At 36.5% G+C, this 17435-nt stretch overlaps 1 pseudogene across 1 annotated transcript in view; it reads right to left on the bottom strand.

Moving 5' to 3' along the window:
* LOC311609853 (vomeronasal type-2 receptor 116-like) overlaps positions 1 to 13154 on the bottom strand; it is a 53611-nt pseudogene extending 40457 nt beyond the window's left edge. The window contains exon 1 of the transcript in view: positions 12946 to 13154. The product of the transcript in view is annotated as a vomeronasal type-2 receptor 116-like (transcript). The remainder of the gene's footprint in view (positions 1 to 12945) is intronic.
* Positions 13155 to 17435: the final 4281 nt, after the last annotated feature.

Below are 17435 nucleotides of genomic sequence, written 5' to 3' on the forward strand. Positions count from 1 at the left end.
CCAAAATAGATCCCATGCTTGGCCACAAACCTCAACAGATACAAGGAAATTGAAATATTTTTTGTATTCTATTAGACTACCATGGATTAAAGCCAGAATTCAACAACAATGGAAAAAGGATGCCTACAAACTCATTGAAACTGAACAACTCTCTACTCATTCAACACTGGTCAGAAAGGAAATATAGAAAATTATAATTAAAGACTTTCTAGAATTCAATGAAAATGAAGACACAACATATCCAAACTTATGAGACACAATGAAAGTAGTGCTAAGAAAGTTCATAGCACTAGGTGCATTCATAAAGAAATTTGGGACAGCTAATACAATTCCGTTCATCTAATGGAACAGATGAAAGCCCTAGAAAAAAAAAAAAGAAGCAGATGTTCCCAAGAAGAATAAATTGGTGGAAATAAATTATGGCTAATATTGATAAATTATAAACAAAGAAAATAGAGAGATACAGTACAAGTAATTTAAAATCACCACTTGTAATTTATACAGCAAAAAGAAGCAAACATACTCAAGAGGAGTAGATGGAAGGAAATAATCAAATTCAGGGCTGAAATCAATAACTTAGAAACAAATTGGATGATGCAAAAAAATCAGCAGAACTAGGAGATGCCTCTTTGAGAAAAATCAACAAAATAGAGTAACCCTTAGCCAACCTACTAAAAAGCAGAGGCAGATTATCCAAATTAACAAAATTAGAAATGAAAAGCAGGACACAGAAACTGATGTCAGTGCAATCCAAAGAATAATCAGGTCATAGTTCAAAAGAATTGGGAAATTTAAAAGAAACAGACGTTTTTTACATATACAAGTTACCAACATTAAATCAGTATCAGATAAGCAATTTAAATAGACATAAAACTCTTTAAAAATAGGAATAGTCATTAAGATCCTCTCACCTAAAAAAAATCCCAGGGTCACATGGGTTCAGCACAGAATTCTACAACACCTTCAAAGAAGCACTAATACCAATCCTCCTCAAACTACTCCACAAAATAGAAGGAGAAAGAATATTGCTAAAGTCATTCTATGAGGCCACAGTTACCTCAATAATTAAATCAACAAAGACTTTTTAAAAAATAAAAAATTTCAGAACAATTCTTCTTATAAACAATGACACAAAAATACTCAAGCTGTAATAAAGTGCAGCAATAACAAAAACTGCATAGAACTTCCATAAGAAAAGACTGGTGGATCAAGGGAATTGAATGGTAGACCCATAAATAATTCCACACACCTACAGTCACTTGGTTTTTGACAATGAAACCAAAACCATACAATAGTAAAATGATAGCTTCTTCAACAAATTATGCAGGTCTAACTGGATGTCTACATGTAGAAAAATGCAAACAGATCCATATTTATCCACCTGTACAAAACTCAAATTGAAGTAGATTGAGAATTTAACATAAAAACAGAAACACTAAATCCATTAAAAGAGAAAGTGGATAAGAATCTTGAACTCATTGCCACAGGAAGCAATTTCTAGAACAGAATACCAACAGTTCATGCTTTAAGATCAACAATGAATAAATGGGACCAATTGAAGCTGAAAAGCTTCTGTAAGGCAAAGGTCACTATCGACAGAACAAAATGGCAGCTTACAGACTGGGAAATATCTTCAACAATACTCCATCTGACAAAAGGCTCTATAAAAATATATTTAAAAATTCAAGAAATTAAACACAAACACACAAAATAAGCCAATAAAAATGGGGTACAAAGCTAAACAGAATTCTCAAAAGAGTAATATTGAATAGCTGAGAAATCCTTAAGTAAATGTTCAACATCATTACTCACCAGAGAAATATAAATTAAAATGACTCTGAGATTTCATCTTATATCCATCAGATTGGCTAAGATAAAATATCAAGTAACAGGACATGATACTGAGGATGTGGAGAAGAGGGAACACTCACACTCAACATGGGAGTGCAAACTTGTACAACCACTTTGGAAATAAATCTGGAAGTTTTTCAGAAAACTGGGAATAGCTCTGCTTCGAGATCCATATATACCACTCCTGGGCATATATTCAAAAGATACATCTTCATACAACAAGGACATTTGTTTCAACTATGTACATAGCAGCTTTATTTATAGTAGCCAGGAACATGAAACAAACTAGATGTTCTTCAACTTAAGAATGGATGAATAAACTCTGGTTTATTTATACAATTGAATACTACTCAGCTCTTACTAACAAGGAAATCATGAAGAGGCTGCCAAGCCACCATGGTAGAGAATGTACTCAGTCCTGCTGTGAGTTGAAGTGTTGGTCTGGGTAGGTTGGTATGCTCCTTTTATCTGAGGGGTACAGAAGGGAGGAATAGGAAAGAGGGCACTACAAATGGAATATAAATTCAACAAGCAAATTAATTAATTTAAAGAAAATATCACAAAGGTAATTCAAATCATATATTGCCACATGTGACATTACAATGATTTTGGAATGGGAAACTCTGGAAGACACTATGTAGACCAGGCTGGCCTTGAATTCATGGGGGTCATCCTGGACTCAATTTCTGGGATTATTTCATGTGAAGACATGCTCAATTTTATTTTATCTCTGTGAAACTATGATCTGGATGCATCACTTATGTGGGTGTGAAGCTCTGTATAGGTATACGATCATGATTGTTTCTAACTATGAGTCAAGATAGAGAAGGCCAAGCAAGGTCAGTCCAAGCTGTTCACATTATTACACACAGTGTCTGTGAGTTCCTTTTTAAATGATTGATTGACTGAATTGTTTATTTTATTTATTGGGACAGAGTTTCTCCACCTAGCTCTGGCTGGCCTCGTTACATGCTTTAAACCAATCTGGCTTTTAAATTATTCAGGTTCTTTCTGCATCTTTTTACCCAGGGCTGTAAATAAGAGAGGGTACTATACCAATATCAAACATTTTCTTTATTGTTTTCATCATGTGAAGTTGGCAATCTGGCCAAACAACTTGTAAGAAGATACCTCTCCCTGTTCCTTTTTTTCTTTTATTTAATTAATTTATTCAGATTCCATCTCAGTTGTTATGCCCTCACTTGTATTCTCCTGTTCCTCCCTACCTCTCCCTATTTCTAATATTCCTATTATTGTTGCATTTCTAGAGTATACTGTTGTTCTTTGGGAGATCTGAACTCAGGTTATTACATTTGTACCTATAGGATATTATCTTATTAAGAAACTCTTGATATGTTGAATAATAATATGGTGAGAAAAACATTCCTACACTCTTGTAGTGACAATTTTGGAATTTTTGTTTTTTTAAAAAACACAAAAATATTGGGTTGAAGGTGTTTGTGGATGGGATGATGTTTTTCCATTCCCTACACCAGGAGTCTTTTCTAGGTAGAGGGTATCCTGTCAGTCTCTATGGCCCTGCTATGAGAACTCTCTGCTAGAGTACCCTCATATCCTCCCAGGAGCCTATCATGACTTAGGTCTCCAGTTAGTCATAGATATGATTCCACCCACAGTTTTTGTTTTCTCTACAAGACTTCTGTCCTCTGGCCATTGCTCTTCTCAGGCCTGAACTCCACCCTCATACCTCCCTGCACTCTCTCTCCTACCTTGTCCCCTCTCTTCAACCTCTGTTTCTTCCATTTCCCCTTCTGAGTGATATTTGAGCATCCTTCTTTGGATCCTCCTTGTTACGTATCTTCTTTGCACCTGTGCGTTGTAGTATGTTTATCCTGTATTCTATGGCTAAAATCCACTTATAAGTAAGCACTTATGTGTCTTTCTAGGTCTGGGTTATTTCACTGATGATGATCATTTCAAGTTTTACCCATTTCCCTGAAATTTTTATTATTTCATTGTTTTTAATAGCTAAGTAGTATTCCATTATTTAAATGTGCCAGTTTCTTTATCCATTCTTCTGTTGAGGGTCAACTAGGTTGTTTTCAGGTTCTGGCTATTATTAATAAAGCTACTATGAACATAGTTGAGAAGGTGTCCTTGATATGTGGTGGAGCTTCTTTTGGGTATATATCCACAAGTGGTATATATGGGAATTGAGGTAGAGTCTTCTTACAAGATGTTCAGGGATAAAGTTAAAGCGTATAGAGAAGAGACTTAGGGAAAGTCTAACCAATGCCTGGCCCAACCCAAGCCCCACCCTGTGGGAGAGATCCAACCACAAACACTATTAATGATACTCTGCTATACTTGCAGACAGGACACTAACATAGTTGTCCTCCAAGAGACACCAATCAGCAGTAGTTTGCAAAGTGTTCTGAGACTCTCAGCAAAATGCTACATGAGTAAATATTCTTATGGAAATATGGGGTGAAGGAGAAAAAGTCCTGGATGTGACAGGAGCTACACACACACACACACACACACACACACACACACACACACACACAAAACCCAACAGAGCTTACTAGCTAGTGCCCAGGGGGACTTGCAGAGACTGAAGCACCAAAAAGGGACCATGAAAGAACTGGACCTAGTCCCACTGCAGAGATGTAGATGATGGGAAAATTAGGCTTTAGGTGGGGTCTCTATTAAGGAGAGCAGTGCTTTTCTTTGACATGGACTCTGTTGCCAGCTTTTATTTTTATCACTTCCCCCTAGTGGGACAGTCTTACTTGGCCTTGGAGGATGAGGACATGCTCAGTTCTGATACAATTTGATGAGCTGTAGTACATGGAAATAGAGGCTCCCCTTTTTCTAAGGAATAGGGAAGGGAATATCGGGGAGAGGAAATGTTGGACTGGGAGACCAGGACGGATGGGGCTAGGACTAGGATGGAAAAGTGAATTCATAAAAAAAGAAAAAGATGCACACAGAAATATTATAAAATTGTGTTTTCATTTTAATTCCTGTTTAGGGATGTGGAGCTGCTTTGATCTGAACACAGCAGCTGACTGTGACTTGCCTCATGCTCTAGCAAAGGCATCGTTTTCCCACCTGCAGAAAATTTCTGTGATTGTATGACTTTTGGAATTCTGAGAGTTCTTCAGAGGGTAAATAAATGATAGGACCCTGACAGGAGGCATGTGGGGTTGTTGGTTCTTTAGGGATGTTGGTTCTCGTTTAGAAGTAGCCATGGACAAAGATGAAAAAATAGGAAAAATATTAGATTCCAGGAATTTCCTTATTACTTACTTCCCTCTATCCTTGTTTCTATCCTATCTCATGTGAGGAGATGAAACATGGGGGACAAAAAAGTGGGAAAAAACCATAAAGTATCAAATGTCAAATACACACTCCTCATGGTGCCAAAAGCACCACACACAACGGAATAGTATTTCACTGTAGTGTCAAAGGGTTTTCACAAGACGGTTTTCATAGTTATATTAAGGAAATTGTTCTCTCTCTCTCTCTCTCTCTCTCTCTCTCTCTCTCTCTCTCTCTCTCTCGTTTTTCAGGACAGGGTTTCTCTGTGTAGCATTGGCTGTCCTAGACTCACTTTGTAGATCAGACTGGCCTCAAACTCACAGCGATCTGCTTGCCTCTGCCTCCTGAGTGCTGGGATTAAAGGCGTGCGCCAACAGAACTGGCAAGAAAATTTTTCTTAAGTTCGACATCAAAATACTGTTATTTAAGACATATTTTAGGAGTTCATAGAAAAGCAATATTCTGTTTTATATTTTGGAAAGATCTTCAGGGAAGGAGATCAATTCTGTATTAAACATACTTGAAAAGAATCAGTACATCCTTAGATGAACAACTTTTCTGCAGAATTTTGACCTTTTAGAAACATGGTTTGTGTTTTTTCTTTTTTGTTTTTGTTTTATTCATCAAATGTTTTAATCTCTGATTCTTTGTGCTTCCCTACTCCTTTTGCAAGACTTCTTTTTCCTTTAAAGTAGCTGTTGGTCTGTCACATGTTTGATCTGCATGCCGGCTCAAAGGATGTTGTATTACTTTCCATCCCTGATCTCTAGCACTTTTCTGAGAAGCTGCTGAAATTTACTGCTTGAATTTTCTGAGGTGTGTTACTTTTAAACATATTTATTTTTTCTCAAAAATTATGCAAAATAAAAGGAAAATATAATTTGAATATATCATCATTTAAAACCAATGCCTGTCTTTAATCCCAGCACTCAGGGGGTAGAGGCAGGTGGATAACTGTGAGTTTAAGCCCAGCCTGGTCTACAAAGTTAGTTCAGGACAGAGAAACCTTGTCTCAAAAAACCAAAAGAGAGAGAGAGAGAGAGAGAGAGAGAGAGAGAGAGGATTAAATTATATTTGTCAGAGAGAAATTATGGAAACCACAAAACTTGGGAGCAATGTGACAGACTACAAAGACTAAATTATGAATGTAGTGACTAGTAGTGAAATATCTTTTCTTTTTCTTTTTAAAAAAATTTTAATTGTTAAATTTTTTGGCATATACATTTATATTATTACATGTAAATAATATACTGAAATAAGAACCATGAAACAATCATGGATTATATGAATGTTACATTCATGGTGCTTTGGCTAATTGTATTTGGCAACCTTGTAGAAAACATCTTTCCTGTCTTGATGAATCTAAAATTCTGAATGATAATCAATATCTATTATATTTCATCTGTCAACTTAAAACCTCCATCTAGACCCAAAAGCATCTTAATACCTAAACAAGTAATGTTACTTGTAAGACTAAACTATCTGATGTTCAATCCCATCAGATACTTGAGAAGATCCCATAGATAGATAAGGTAAAATAGTTAGATAAGGTCTTCAAAGCCTCAGAGGCCTACAGAATATGGCTTTTAAAGAAGCTTTTAATGATTCTTTTCTAAAGATTCTTTGACAAGAAGGCAAGTTAACTCCTGGCAAAACCCAGCCTACCTCAAGAAGATGGTAAGCATCAAAGTACCTCTTTATGGAGAAGGCTTCAAATGTGGCAAACAAGCCACTGGGGAAAATGGCCTCATTTCTGCTATAGACAGAAAGAATTATGTCTAAAACTGGGCAAGCTAGGATACAAGTAGAGCTGACAGCCAAATGCTTCCAAGACAGGGTAAACAAGTCCTCAATAGTTCCTGTCTCTCAAACATCTCTGTTAACTATACAGGGCCAGATGGCTGATGATGATACTCCAAAGTTACAAAGAGTGTTAGGTGACTGTTCAGGAAGGAAGCTGTCTCTGCCGTTTTTTTCTTCTCATTTTGGAAACTGCTAACCTGCACTCCAGGCTCACTCAAATAATGAAATATTTTAATAAAAAATCTACTGCAAACAGCTCTCACCTCAAAAAACACCAGGCACCAAAATTAACCAAGGATGAAGTCTGTACATCTCAATGAACTTCTATACAATTAGAATAACCATTCTGAGTCATATTCAGAATGTCAAATGCAATACATCTTTCACATCCATTCTCTAGAAATCATATCAGAAGATATAAAATTGGATCCTTTAGAACTCGATGGAAAGACTCCATTGCTACATACTTAAATTACAGAACATGGAGAAATCAAGCTGGGACTCACCTACATCTTTTATCTTTCCTGGCTAGATTTCATAGTGCTGGTAGGTGCTATGCATGCTAACAAAGAAAATAAAAGTGACCATCACTCTAACTCATCTGTGAAACATGAGGGATAAAATAATGACTGTTCTTTTATAACTTTTCCTCTAACACTAAAATTGGCACACATTTTATATGTGGAAATATTTTGTCCTATTTGATATAAGGTCCTCTCCAATGTATGGAACAAACGCTTGGTTCTATAAAAATGGTCAGAGTCTGTGATCAAACTCTGTGACTATGACTCTTGGGTTATAGACCCAAGGGGAGAACTTAATCATCTTATTCTTCTAAATAGACAAGTATTAAATGAACTGATAATGACATATTGTTGTGCCCATGTACTAGTACATCCCTCAGCCCTCATCAGAGAAGCTTCTTTTTGGACGAGATGACATATAATACTCAAACGAATGACTGATCATGGTACAGATGATAATATATTATGATGTGTTAAATGATAAATGTGGATTACATATTACACCCCTGAATATGAATATGAATGGCTGAAGAGAAAGGAGAAGGGGCAGAGGTTGTGAGTGACCCCAAGGAAACAATATTTTTTACTCAAAACATGTGTACATTCAAACACAGAATTATTATGAAAGAATGTACAAGACCATGTGTGATGAAACAAAACAAAATACCAGCATGGAGAAAGTGATGGGGTAAAATATTACCCCTAGCTGAGATGCTATTAACATTTGGTAGTTACTGGGAGAGAAATAGTCATTTCCTTCACTGTTGTGACCCCTAGGAAGTCAACAACACTCAAGGGAGGGCTCCACTTAACACTAGTACCTTATAGAACATAAGCTGTACTTGACTGAAAAAAGTAAAAGGAACACAAAATTATTTATGGATTAAGGGTATGGATTAAGGGTAGAGAGAGTGGATATGGGAGGAGGTAATGGTGTGGGTAAATATGATGAAATGTTTTGTATAAAATTATTAAATAATGAATAAATGCTTTTAAAGGTCAATATAAAATATGTCTAATAGAGGAAAATTTGTAAGAATTGTGAGAAATAGATTCAAATGTATATATATATATATATATATATATATATATATATATATATAACTATGTATTATTTTGACAATTTTATTCAATAAGAATAGGACTGAAAACACATAATATGCAATCACTACTAGATATTTTACGATAAAACGGCAGAAGGCCTCCAACCCTCAAAAAACAAGCAATGATAAGAAAATTGAAGCTTTATAATCAAGATTATATTCCTTTTTAGATTCATGTTTTTACAACACATAGGGTCATACATGTTTATATATGTACAATTTAAATATAGCAATTAAAAGTGTTTAAAATTCAATTGTATTAAACACTTTCTTTCTCTTTTCATACATTAAGTTTGAAATCTTTGTTCCATTAGTGTTGAACATTCATCTTGATTAATATATTGAGAGTAAGTTTAATCTTTTTCTCTTTCCAGCCTTTCAAACCTGAATTCACACCTCACTATCTTTAGGAAACAACTGGGCAAATTTAAAAGCAACGAAATAAATTGGGAATGCAGGTTTGATGTTGCACACCATTAATCCCAGCACTCAAGTGACAGTGCAAGTGGAGCTCTGAGTTCAAGGCCAGCTTGCTGTACATAGTAGGTTTCAAGACAATCAGGGCTACAAAAAGGAACTCCCTTTCTATAAAAGAAACAGTGGAAGGAAGGAAGGAAAGAAGGGGGAAGGAAGGAAGGAAGGAAGGAAGGTAGGAAAAGAGTAAACTATTTAGTTGGCATGGTAGTGCATCTCTATAATTCCAGAACTCATGAGGCAGAGGCAGTCAGATCTCTAAGTTCTAGTCCAGCTTGGTTTACATAGTAAATTCTGGGACTGTTAGGGTTATGTGAGTTAGAGAACCCCTGTTTCACAAAAAGTAAAAGTAATAAGATAAAATAAAATAGCACACAAAACACACACATACACACACATGCACACTTACACAAGACTAAAACTCACACATGCAACGCACACAAGCATACAAAAGCACACACACACTAAAAAAACTAAACAATGTATGTTAGTAAGGGTTATTATTTGTTATATGAAACACCATGACCAAAAGCAAACGGGGAGGAGTTTATTTGATGCCTTTATTCTGATTACTATTGCTGTGGTAAAAAACTATAACCAAAAGAAAGTAGGGTAGGAAAGCTTTTATTAAGTGCATACTTACCCAAAATACTTCATCACTGAAGTCAAAACAAGAACAAAAGCAGGGCCAAAATAAAGAGGAAGGAAATAATACAATGGGCACAGAGAGTTCCTATTTATCTGCTGGCTCATGGATTTCTGACACCAATTTCTTATAGAGTTGAGGACTACAAGATGAGGAATGTTCTCATTCACAATAGTATGGACAATCCCCCACAAATAACTAATTAAGAAAATGCCTTACAAACTTGCCTACAACCCAATATTATGGAGGAATTGACATTATTGATGTACCCTCCTTCCAGATGATTTTTCTTTATTTCAAGTCGATATAAAACTACCCAGCACATTTGTCTTACACTTCTTGATCAGTGTTCATTATTGGAGGAAGAACTCACACAGGACAGGATCTGTAGGCAGGAACATGGATCCAGAAGCCTTGGATATATATTGTTTATTGGCTTTCTCACTATGTTTGCTCAGCCTTATTTCTATTGGAACACAGAATCATCTGCTCATGAGTGGTACCACCTACAAACTGGCTGGACTTGTCTTACTACATCAATTAATGATTTAAAAATACCCTACTAGACTGCATATAACCTAATATTATTTAGGCTTTTACTCAATTGAATCTTCCTCCTATCCAGTGACTCTAGTTTGTGTCAAGTTAACATTACACCAACCAACACACAAAGAATTATGAGACAAAAATGTCTCCAAATATTTCAGACAATTTGAAAATGTTAGGAAATTCATAAGAATAGTTTAAAATGAAAGTAGAAAATAATGAATGCTCAAAAATTATCTCAGTAAATGGATATTTACAAAATTCCCATTGGGCTAACAACAGTACCAGAAATACAAATAGGTAGTAAAGATCAGAAATCTCAGAAACTTCTTATATTATTACTAAGTGTTTACTTTATTGCTAATGTACATTGAAAATTAGATAATATTTCATCAATTATTTACTTGTTAAATTAGAGTAGATAAAGTAGAAATATCATATAATTACACAATTCCTTAATCCTGTAATCTAAAATGAAATAGTCAGCAAAGGTCTGAATTTACATCTTTTCTGTAAATGAAAGTTTGAGATAAATGTTAGAACATTTCCAATAGTGACTGTCATCTGCACTCACCTCATCTAGAACCTTATAAAATCCCCTACATCAGAGACATTGATGTGTACTTGATGGGCTGTTTATGTTTGTGTTTCTGGAAATATGTGGAAAACTACCTCCATATATTGCATCTTCTTTGGTAATTGTTCAAATAAAATGGAGCTACCAAACACAATCAGAGTGTCAATTAAAAGAAAACATATGGATATTAAGAAAGATCAGTGGATACAGAAAAGCTGAAACCAAAGTTGTGTTTTTCAAGCAAATGAATGTTGGCCAGATACATGACAGACCTCCATAAAAGGATTTAGATGTCAATAAATGACAATTCTGATTGTGTACAAAGAAAAGACAAGAGGGGTACTATTCATAGAAATAAAGACCTCAGTTGTAAGGCCACAGGTGAGAGTGCAGAAATGTGCTCAGCACCTAGATATAATTAGGCCTGGAACCATTTTCGCTGCTGATACACAGAGGCATACAAATGGAGGATACAATCCAGGATAATTTTTGACACCAGTCCAATGTCTTAGAATATTTTCAGTTGCTCTATTTGATTTATTCACTTAATTCCTGAAGAATTATATGGCAAATTTGTTTAAATGTATGCAAAAATGTTTGGGAACTGCATCTGGATAAGACAAGATTGTTAATCTTTTATAGTTGAAAAGTATTTTTCCTGTTATAAACTACTTTTATTTTATTTTTGACTATATAAGAAGCCGTATGTTTTTATGTGCTATCTTTCCATTTATTATGGACAAGCCAGACACTCCTGGTTCATCAAACTTTTCACCTGTGGGGTTACTGCTGTATGATATAGAGAAAAAAGCATACAGAGGAACAGTGGTGTGTATGGTGCTGAAAGTAGAGAGCAGAAGAAAAGAAGAGTAACAACTGGCATTATTGAAGATGAAGTAGAAGGGCATCCATGCAGCACCCAAATCCTCCAGTCTGCTAGGCTTATGAGAAAAAATTTGAGATTTTACTTGAGATAAAATATATTTCTAAAAATTATAACGATCTGGAGTTACAGCATTGAGATATGAATTATTGGATCTACTTATAAAGTATTGGATCTGTGGTCATCTTTGCAATGATATTTTCGAACTGTATGTGTCAAAGTGCCCAAATATCCCATGGCTTTTCACATTTGAACGTATTTCCTCCTCCATTGTCCTTGTTTTTTTTTCCTAATATCTCACCAAGGTTTAAACAATGAAATGTAAATGTCACACACAATTCACCTTTATAATATTTTCTTTTATAAATATACCTGTTATCTTGCCACCAAATTTTCATGTTTTCAAAGATATTTACAAGCTCTATTGTTCTGTCTGTTTTTTTTTTTAACATTTAGCCACATAACTTAGGATGTTTGTATGGAATGAGCACACATTATTTCCTCTGTAATGAGATAGGCTTAAATACTAATCAGTAATTTGTCTAAGGAAATCAGGCTTTCCTGACACTATTTTTCAATCTTGCATATTTCAAAATGGTGAAAAACAGCCTTAATTGGCCACCTTTATATAAAGAGTATTTTTGTGAGCATATCCATATAAATGAGGAAAAACCCTGGAAACATATGTGGAAAACAAGTAAGTATTTCAAATTCATCTTAGAATATATAAAAATAGCAAAGGAAAATTGGATTGCACAATTTGAGATACACAAAGATATGAATATAGGAGAAAAGTTCTCCCAAAATTTAATGGTGAAAATTCTGTTTTAAAATCAGCTGCATGTCACCTTCTCAGGACTTGTCATTCTGGTAACAGGAGTCTTTGCACGTGGTGACATCATATCTTGTCACAAGAGCAAATCCGCATTTAATGAAAGCCCAGAAGTATCAAGTCATACATAGATGAAATTATCTATACTTGGAAATCTTAACACTGAAAATATTTGAATATTTTGGAACTACAGGCATGACAAAGAAAGATCATGAAATCCCAATATCATATGAAGAAAACAAAAGGAATAACATCAAAATTATCACTTTTCCTTTGAAAGATGAAATAAAGTACAGATGAAAACATGTTTGGAGTGATTGAGAATAGAATAAAAAATTGTAAACAACTCAGCAAAGTTTTAATCCATACATTCTTTAAGTCCCAATAATTCTGATATCTTAAAATGTATGTATGTACTTACTTTATGTGAATGTCCTCGAAAGCATATGGTACATATTTGTGGGGAACTTTGTTGCCTGTGTATAAAGTATGAAGAGGGAAAAATGCACCAATCGTCACATCTCCTTTATGGTAAAAGTGATCCTTGATTGTTACATAGCATTCATTGTCATTAAAGGCACTCACAAAATTGCAAATTTACAGGAATATAAAGATAAAATTCCAGAACATCCTATCAGCACATAAGACTGACTAATACATGTTTAATGGTGTCCAGCAGGTATATATTCAGCTCGAGTGTTTGTGAACATGTGTTATTCTTATGATGTTGAAGTGTGCAGCTGTCACAGTAATCACCACAAATTCACCTTGACATAACATCTACTGCTACTGAGACTTCTGGAACTCTTTCTTCCCTAAGGCTCTGCATCTGCTGCCCTGCGTTCTGCTTGGAAACAAGTTGGAAAATATGTTTTGGTTCTGCTTCTTGAGCTGCAAACCAGAAAACAGAGACAGCACGAATCAGTTTTTGCCAAGTTTGAAGCCAGAAAAATATTTGTATGACAAAAACTTTGGCTGATGAAAGCATGCTACATCAGAGTACGCCATGATAGATAAATTTGCAGAAGGTATGAAAATGCCCATGCCAGCCATACAGAGGTGAAATTAGTGGGTCATGCTCTTCCAAATCAAAGACAACCATTGGAATCTAGTCCTTCTATTGACTATAAATGTCTCAGAGTTTTCTTCTATGATACATTTGTATCTGCAGAGCAATACAATAACTCGATACATAATGCAATCAGTTTATTTCTCACTTTAGAAGAACTGATAGTCCTTCTGCATTCCTCGTACTGAAATTACCTACTTAATTTCATGCAAGTATTAAGTCCCCTGTTTACACTCTGAATTTTAACTTCTTACTTACTACTCTTCCCTTTCATCCTGGGTTAATCACCGAGAAAAGGTGTTGCTGTGATTCATCCCTGCATCTAGAACAGTGTGTTCACCAACAACTTACACTGTTTTGAAAATACTAGGCTGTGTAAAAAATCATTCTCAGATCTGTAAAAGGCATAATTTAAAAGCATCAAAGTGTATGCTTTGACCAAAATGCTGATAGAAGCTATCTTGATCAGGACTTCATGTTCTAGCAACTACCAGTTTAGGGCAGTGAATGTACTGTGTATTGTGATATGGAAATTATAGAATGCCCCCAAATGAATCGACTTCCATAAGTAATAACTGGAGAGTAGAGTAAATTAAAACCCTATGAAATAGCAATAAAAAGCAGTACAATGATATATGTTAACAGAACAGATTGTAACTTATTTGGGGCATTTTTGTTTACAATTAACATTATGCAATGAGCACATAATAGACAGATATTAAAGCAAGCCTGAATGTCAATGAACTGGAAGTTGTTCATCCCTTTGATACAGATTAGTAAATCAGTATAATATGAAGTCCTTTGACAAATTCTTCAACAAGATTCTTTGATGCAGGAAAACCATGGGATTTAAACATGTGGGTTTGAGGGAATATTTTGGCAACAGGATGGGACATTTATTAAATAATTTTCTTTGGAAGTTCCTGACAAAAATCACTGTAACAATGTCTACGGTGAGTGTTGGCTGACTATAAAAATGTAATCTCTTCACTGCTGATACAGGTATAGTCCAAGAACATAAGATATGACAAACTAGTTCAAAGATAAACATTGAAGAAAAATAAGTGACTTATCTAGTAAACAGAGAAGATTGTAAAAAATGGGCACATGTCTTAACTAAAAATGCAACTTTGAAACCTCAAGCCCCATGTCATTGTCTTTAGCGAGGAGTACAGACTATGTTAACATTATCCTGTCAATTACTGAGTTATGATAATAAAATAAATATTTTAAATCTATACTTCCTTTCAACCTGTATTCTTCTAGATCTCACTCAAAATTGTATGCAACCACAAACCTTGTAACTACTCTAACTGGAAGACCCAGGATACCGGTAGGCACCACACATAACAAAAAGTCACAATTGACTACAAGAAGCCTTACTAACATTTTTTAGTTGTCCAATCCATATTTGAGGTCCATTCCACATGGCTGGAGTCAACTATTGAAGATTCTTTTTCCTAAAGTTTGTAGGCAGTGGGCTGTAGTGATGCAAAAGCAGGCATGAATTGAGACTGTATCTTCAAACCCCAGACAGAGAATCAAAATCTGAACTTTGTTACTGAAAATGTGGCATAGCTTTTAGATCACAGGATGCTCTTCCAGAAGAATTGGGATGTATTTCCAGCACTGACATGGCTACTCACAATTTTCTGTAACTACTGTTCTAGGGAAATATAATGACAATTTCTGGCCTCTTCGGGTGAAATGCGTGCATGTGATGCACTGACATACATTTGAGCAAAATAATCAAATAAAATAGTTTAAAAAAAGAAAAAGAAAAAAGAAAGAAAAGAAAAATACTAAAAAAAATTGTTATAATTTCCCCATTCAGAACAATGCAAACTTTTCTGGTTAAAAATCAAAGATGATTTTCGGATAAAAGTGAAATTTAAAAAACTAATTCAAGGAGTTCCAAGAAGGCATCGACCAGTATGCACTGTATCTGATATACTGCGAGGAGACCAGGGACTTGAATGAAGCCACACACAGCTGGATCTTGAGAACTGTAGGTGAGTGGGGTCCCAAACTTCGCAGACCACCGGTGGGCCTAGCCATAGGACAAGCAACAGCCAGGAGGTTCTAAACCCACTCCCCAGACTCTTGAATGGAATCCACATGTGAGCTGCATCTGGCATATAAAACACAAACTCACCATGTGGGGAGGTGGTATTATGGAGCCCCTGGCCTGAGGAGTCTCAGGGAAAAGGGTGAAACTGCCCGTGGATCCCTCTACCCACCCCACACCAGACTGTGGAGGTCACCAACCCAGGCCGAGTAGAAACACAAGCAGCGAGCACACCAAAAACAGCTAGAGTGGGTGTGCAGCTCGCGGGCTGTCCTGGGCCCAATCTAAAACCGGACAGGACAGACTAAGCGTGCAATCAGCAGCAGATAGAAACCAGCTTGGACTGCTCCCACAGGCCCAGCAGGATCTCCCACGCTATCTGGAGATGTAGGTGGTCATGCCTGCAGTGTCTAATTGCTGACCTAGAGGGATCTCTGAGAGTCCCGGCTCATAGGGATTGTGGAAAGTGCAGGCACCTCAGTCATCATAAAACCCCTACCCAGACTAGCCAAGGGACATAATATTCTCCACAGTTAAGTGGAGACTGGGGACTGACTTCCACATGCACTTTGGTGCCCCTTATTTGGCCATATCTCGTTGATGGGAAGGCCCGATGGCACTCGGAGGAAGGATAGCAGACTACCAAGAAGAAACTTGATACCCTAGCATCATATTCAAAGGAAGGATGTCCCATCAGTTGTAGTCATAGGGAAGGGGAATGGGTGAAAACAGGAGGGAGGGAGGAAGGGGAGGATGCATGCATGGGATGGGATAACAATTGAGATGTAATATGAATGATTTGAATGATTTTATTTTTCAATAAAAAATATTTTTAAAAAAGAACATGCAGGCACCTTGGATCCCACCAGCGACTTGAAACCATATTGTGTCTGGCCCACCACACACTGATCCTGTACTCTGCAACAGACAGAACCTAGCTGGATCAGCTCCTAAAGGCCCGGCAGGATCTCCTGTGCTATTGGGAGACATGGGTCATGCTTGCAGTGTCTAATTGCTTACCTAGAGGGATCTCTGAGTATCCTGTCTTGCAGGGTTGTGGAAAGTGCATGTACCTTGGATCTTGCCAGCTGCTTGAAACAGTATTGTGTCTGGCCTGCTGCAGACTGGTTCTGCACTCTGCAACAGACAGAACCTAGCTGGATCAGCTCCCACAGGCCAGGCAGGATCTTCCATATTCCTGAGAGAGGCTGGACACTTCTGCAGGGTATAGAGGCAGAGCTAAAAGTTAGCTACAGTGCTGAAGATCTGATCCAGCTGGGATCTTGGCTACAAAGCGACAGAAAAGACAGGAAGCTGGGACCAACATACCCAGCCAGAATGCTTGTGTCCTGACCTGGTTCTAGGTCCCAAAACTGCTTATCTGAGTTACAGCATTAAGGTGATAGGGCCCAAACAGAAACCTACTTTAGCTGACTCAGTCTGGAGCCTAAGGTGTAGAGAAAAATTTCCAGGAGTGGAAACTGGATCACCTGCCTTTTCCAGGGAAATGTTCCTTGATCCCTACAGGCAAGGGCACCCAACCTATAATCAGTCATCAACTATCCACTCTCAACCAGTGAAGGTCACTACAAGCTATCTCCCAACATAAGAGTCACCAAAATGACAAGAGGACAGTGAAAGAATGCTAACAAAAAACAGAACAGTTTGGCATCTCCAGATCCCAGCAATCCCAATAAAAAAACCTGGAGAACACAAAAACAACAGAAATAGAAGAAAATGACCTCAAGTCCTTAGCAAGGAAGATGATAATGGA

Source organism: Acomys minous (assembly GCF_964271855.1).
Source record: "Acomys minous genome assembly, chromosome: 2".
NCBI classification, from domain to species: Eukaryota; Metazoa; Chordata; class Mammalia; order Rodentia; family Muridae; genus Acomys; species Acomys minous.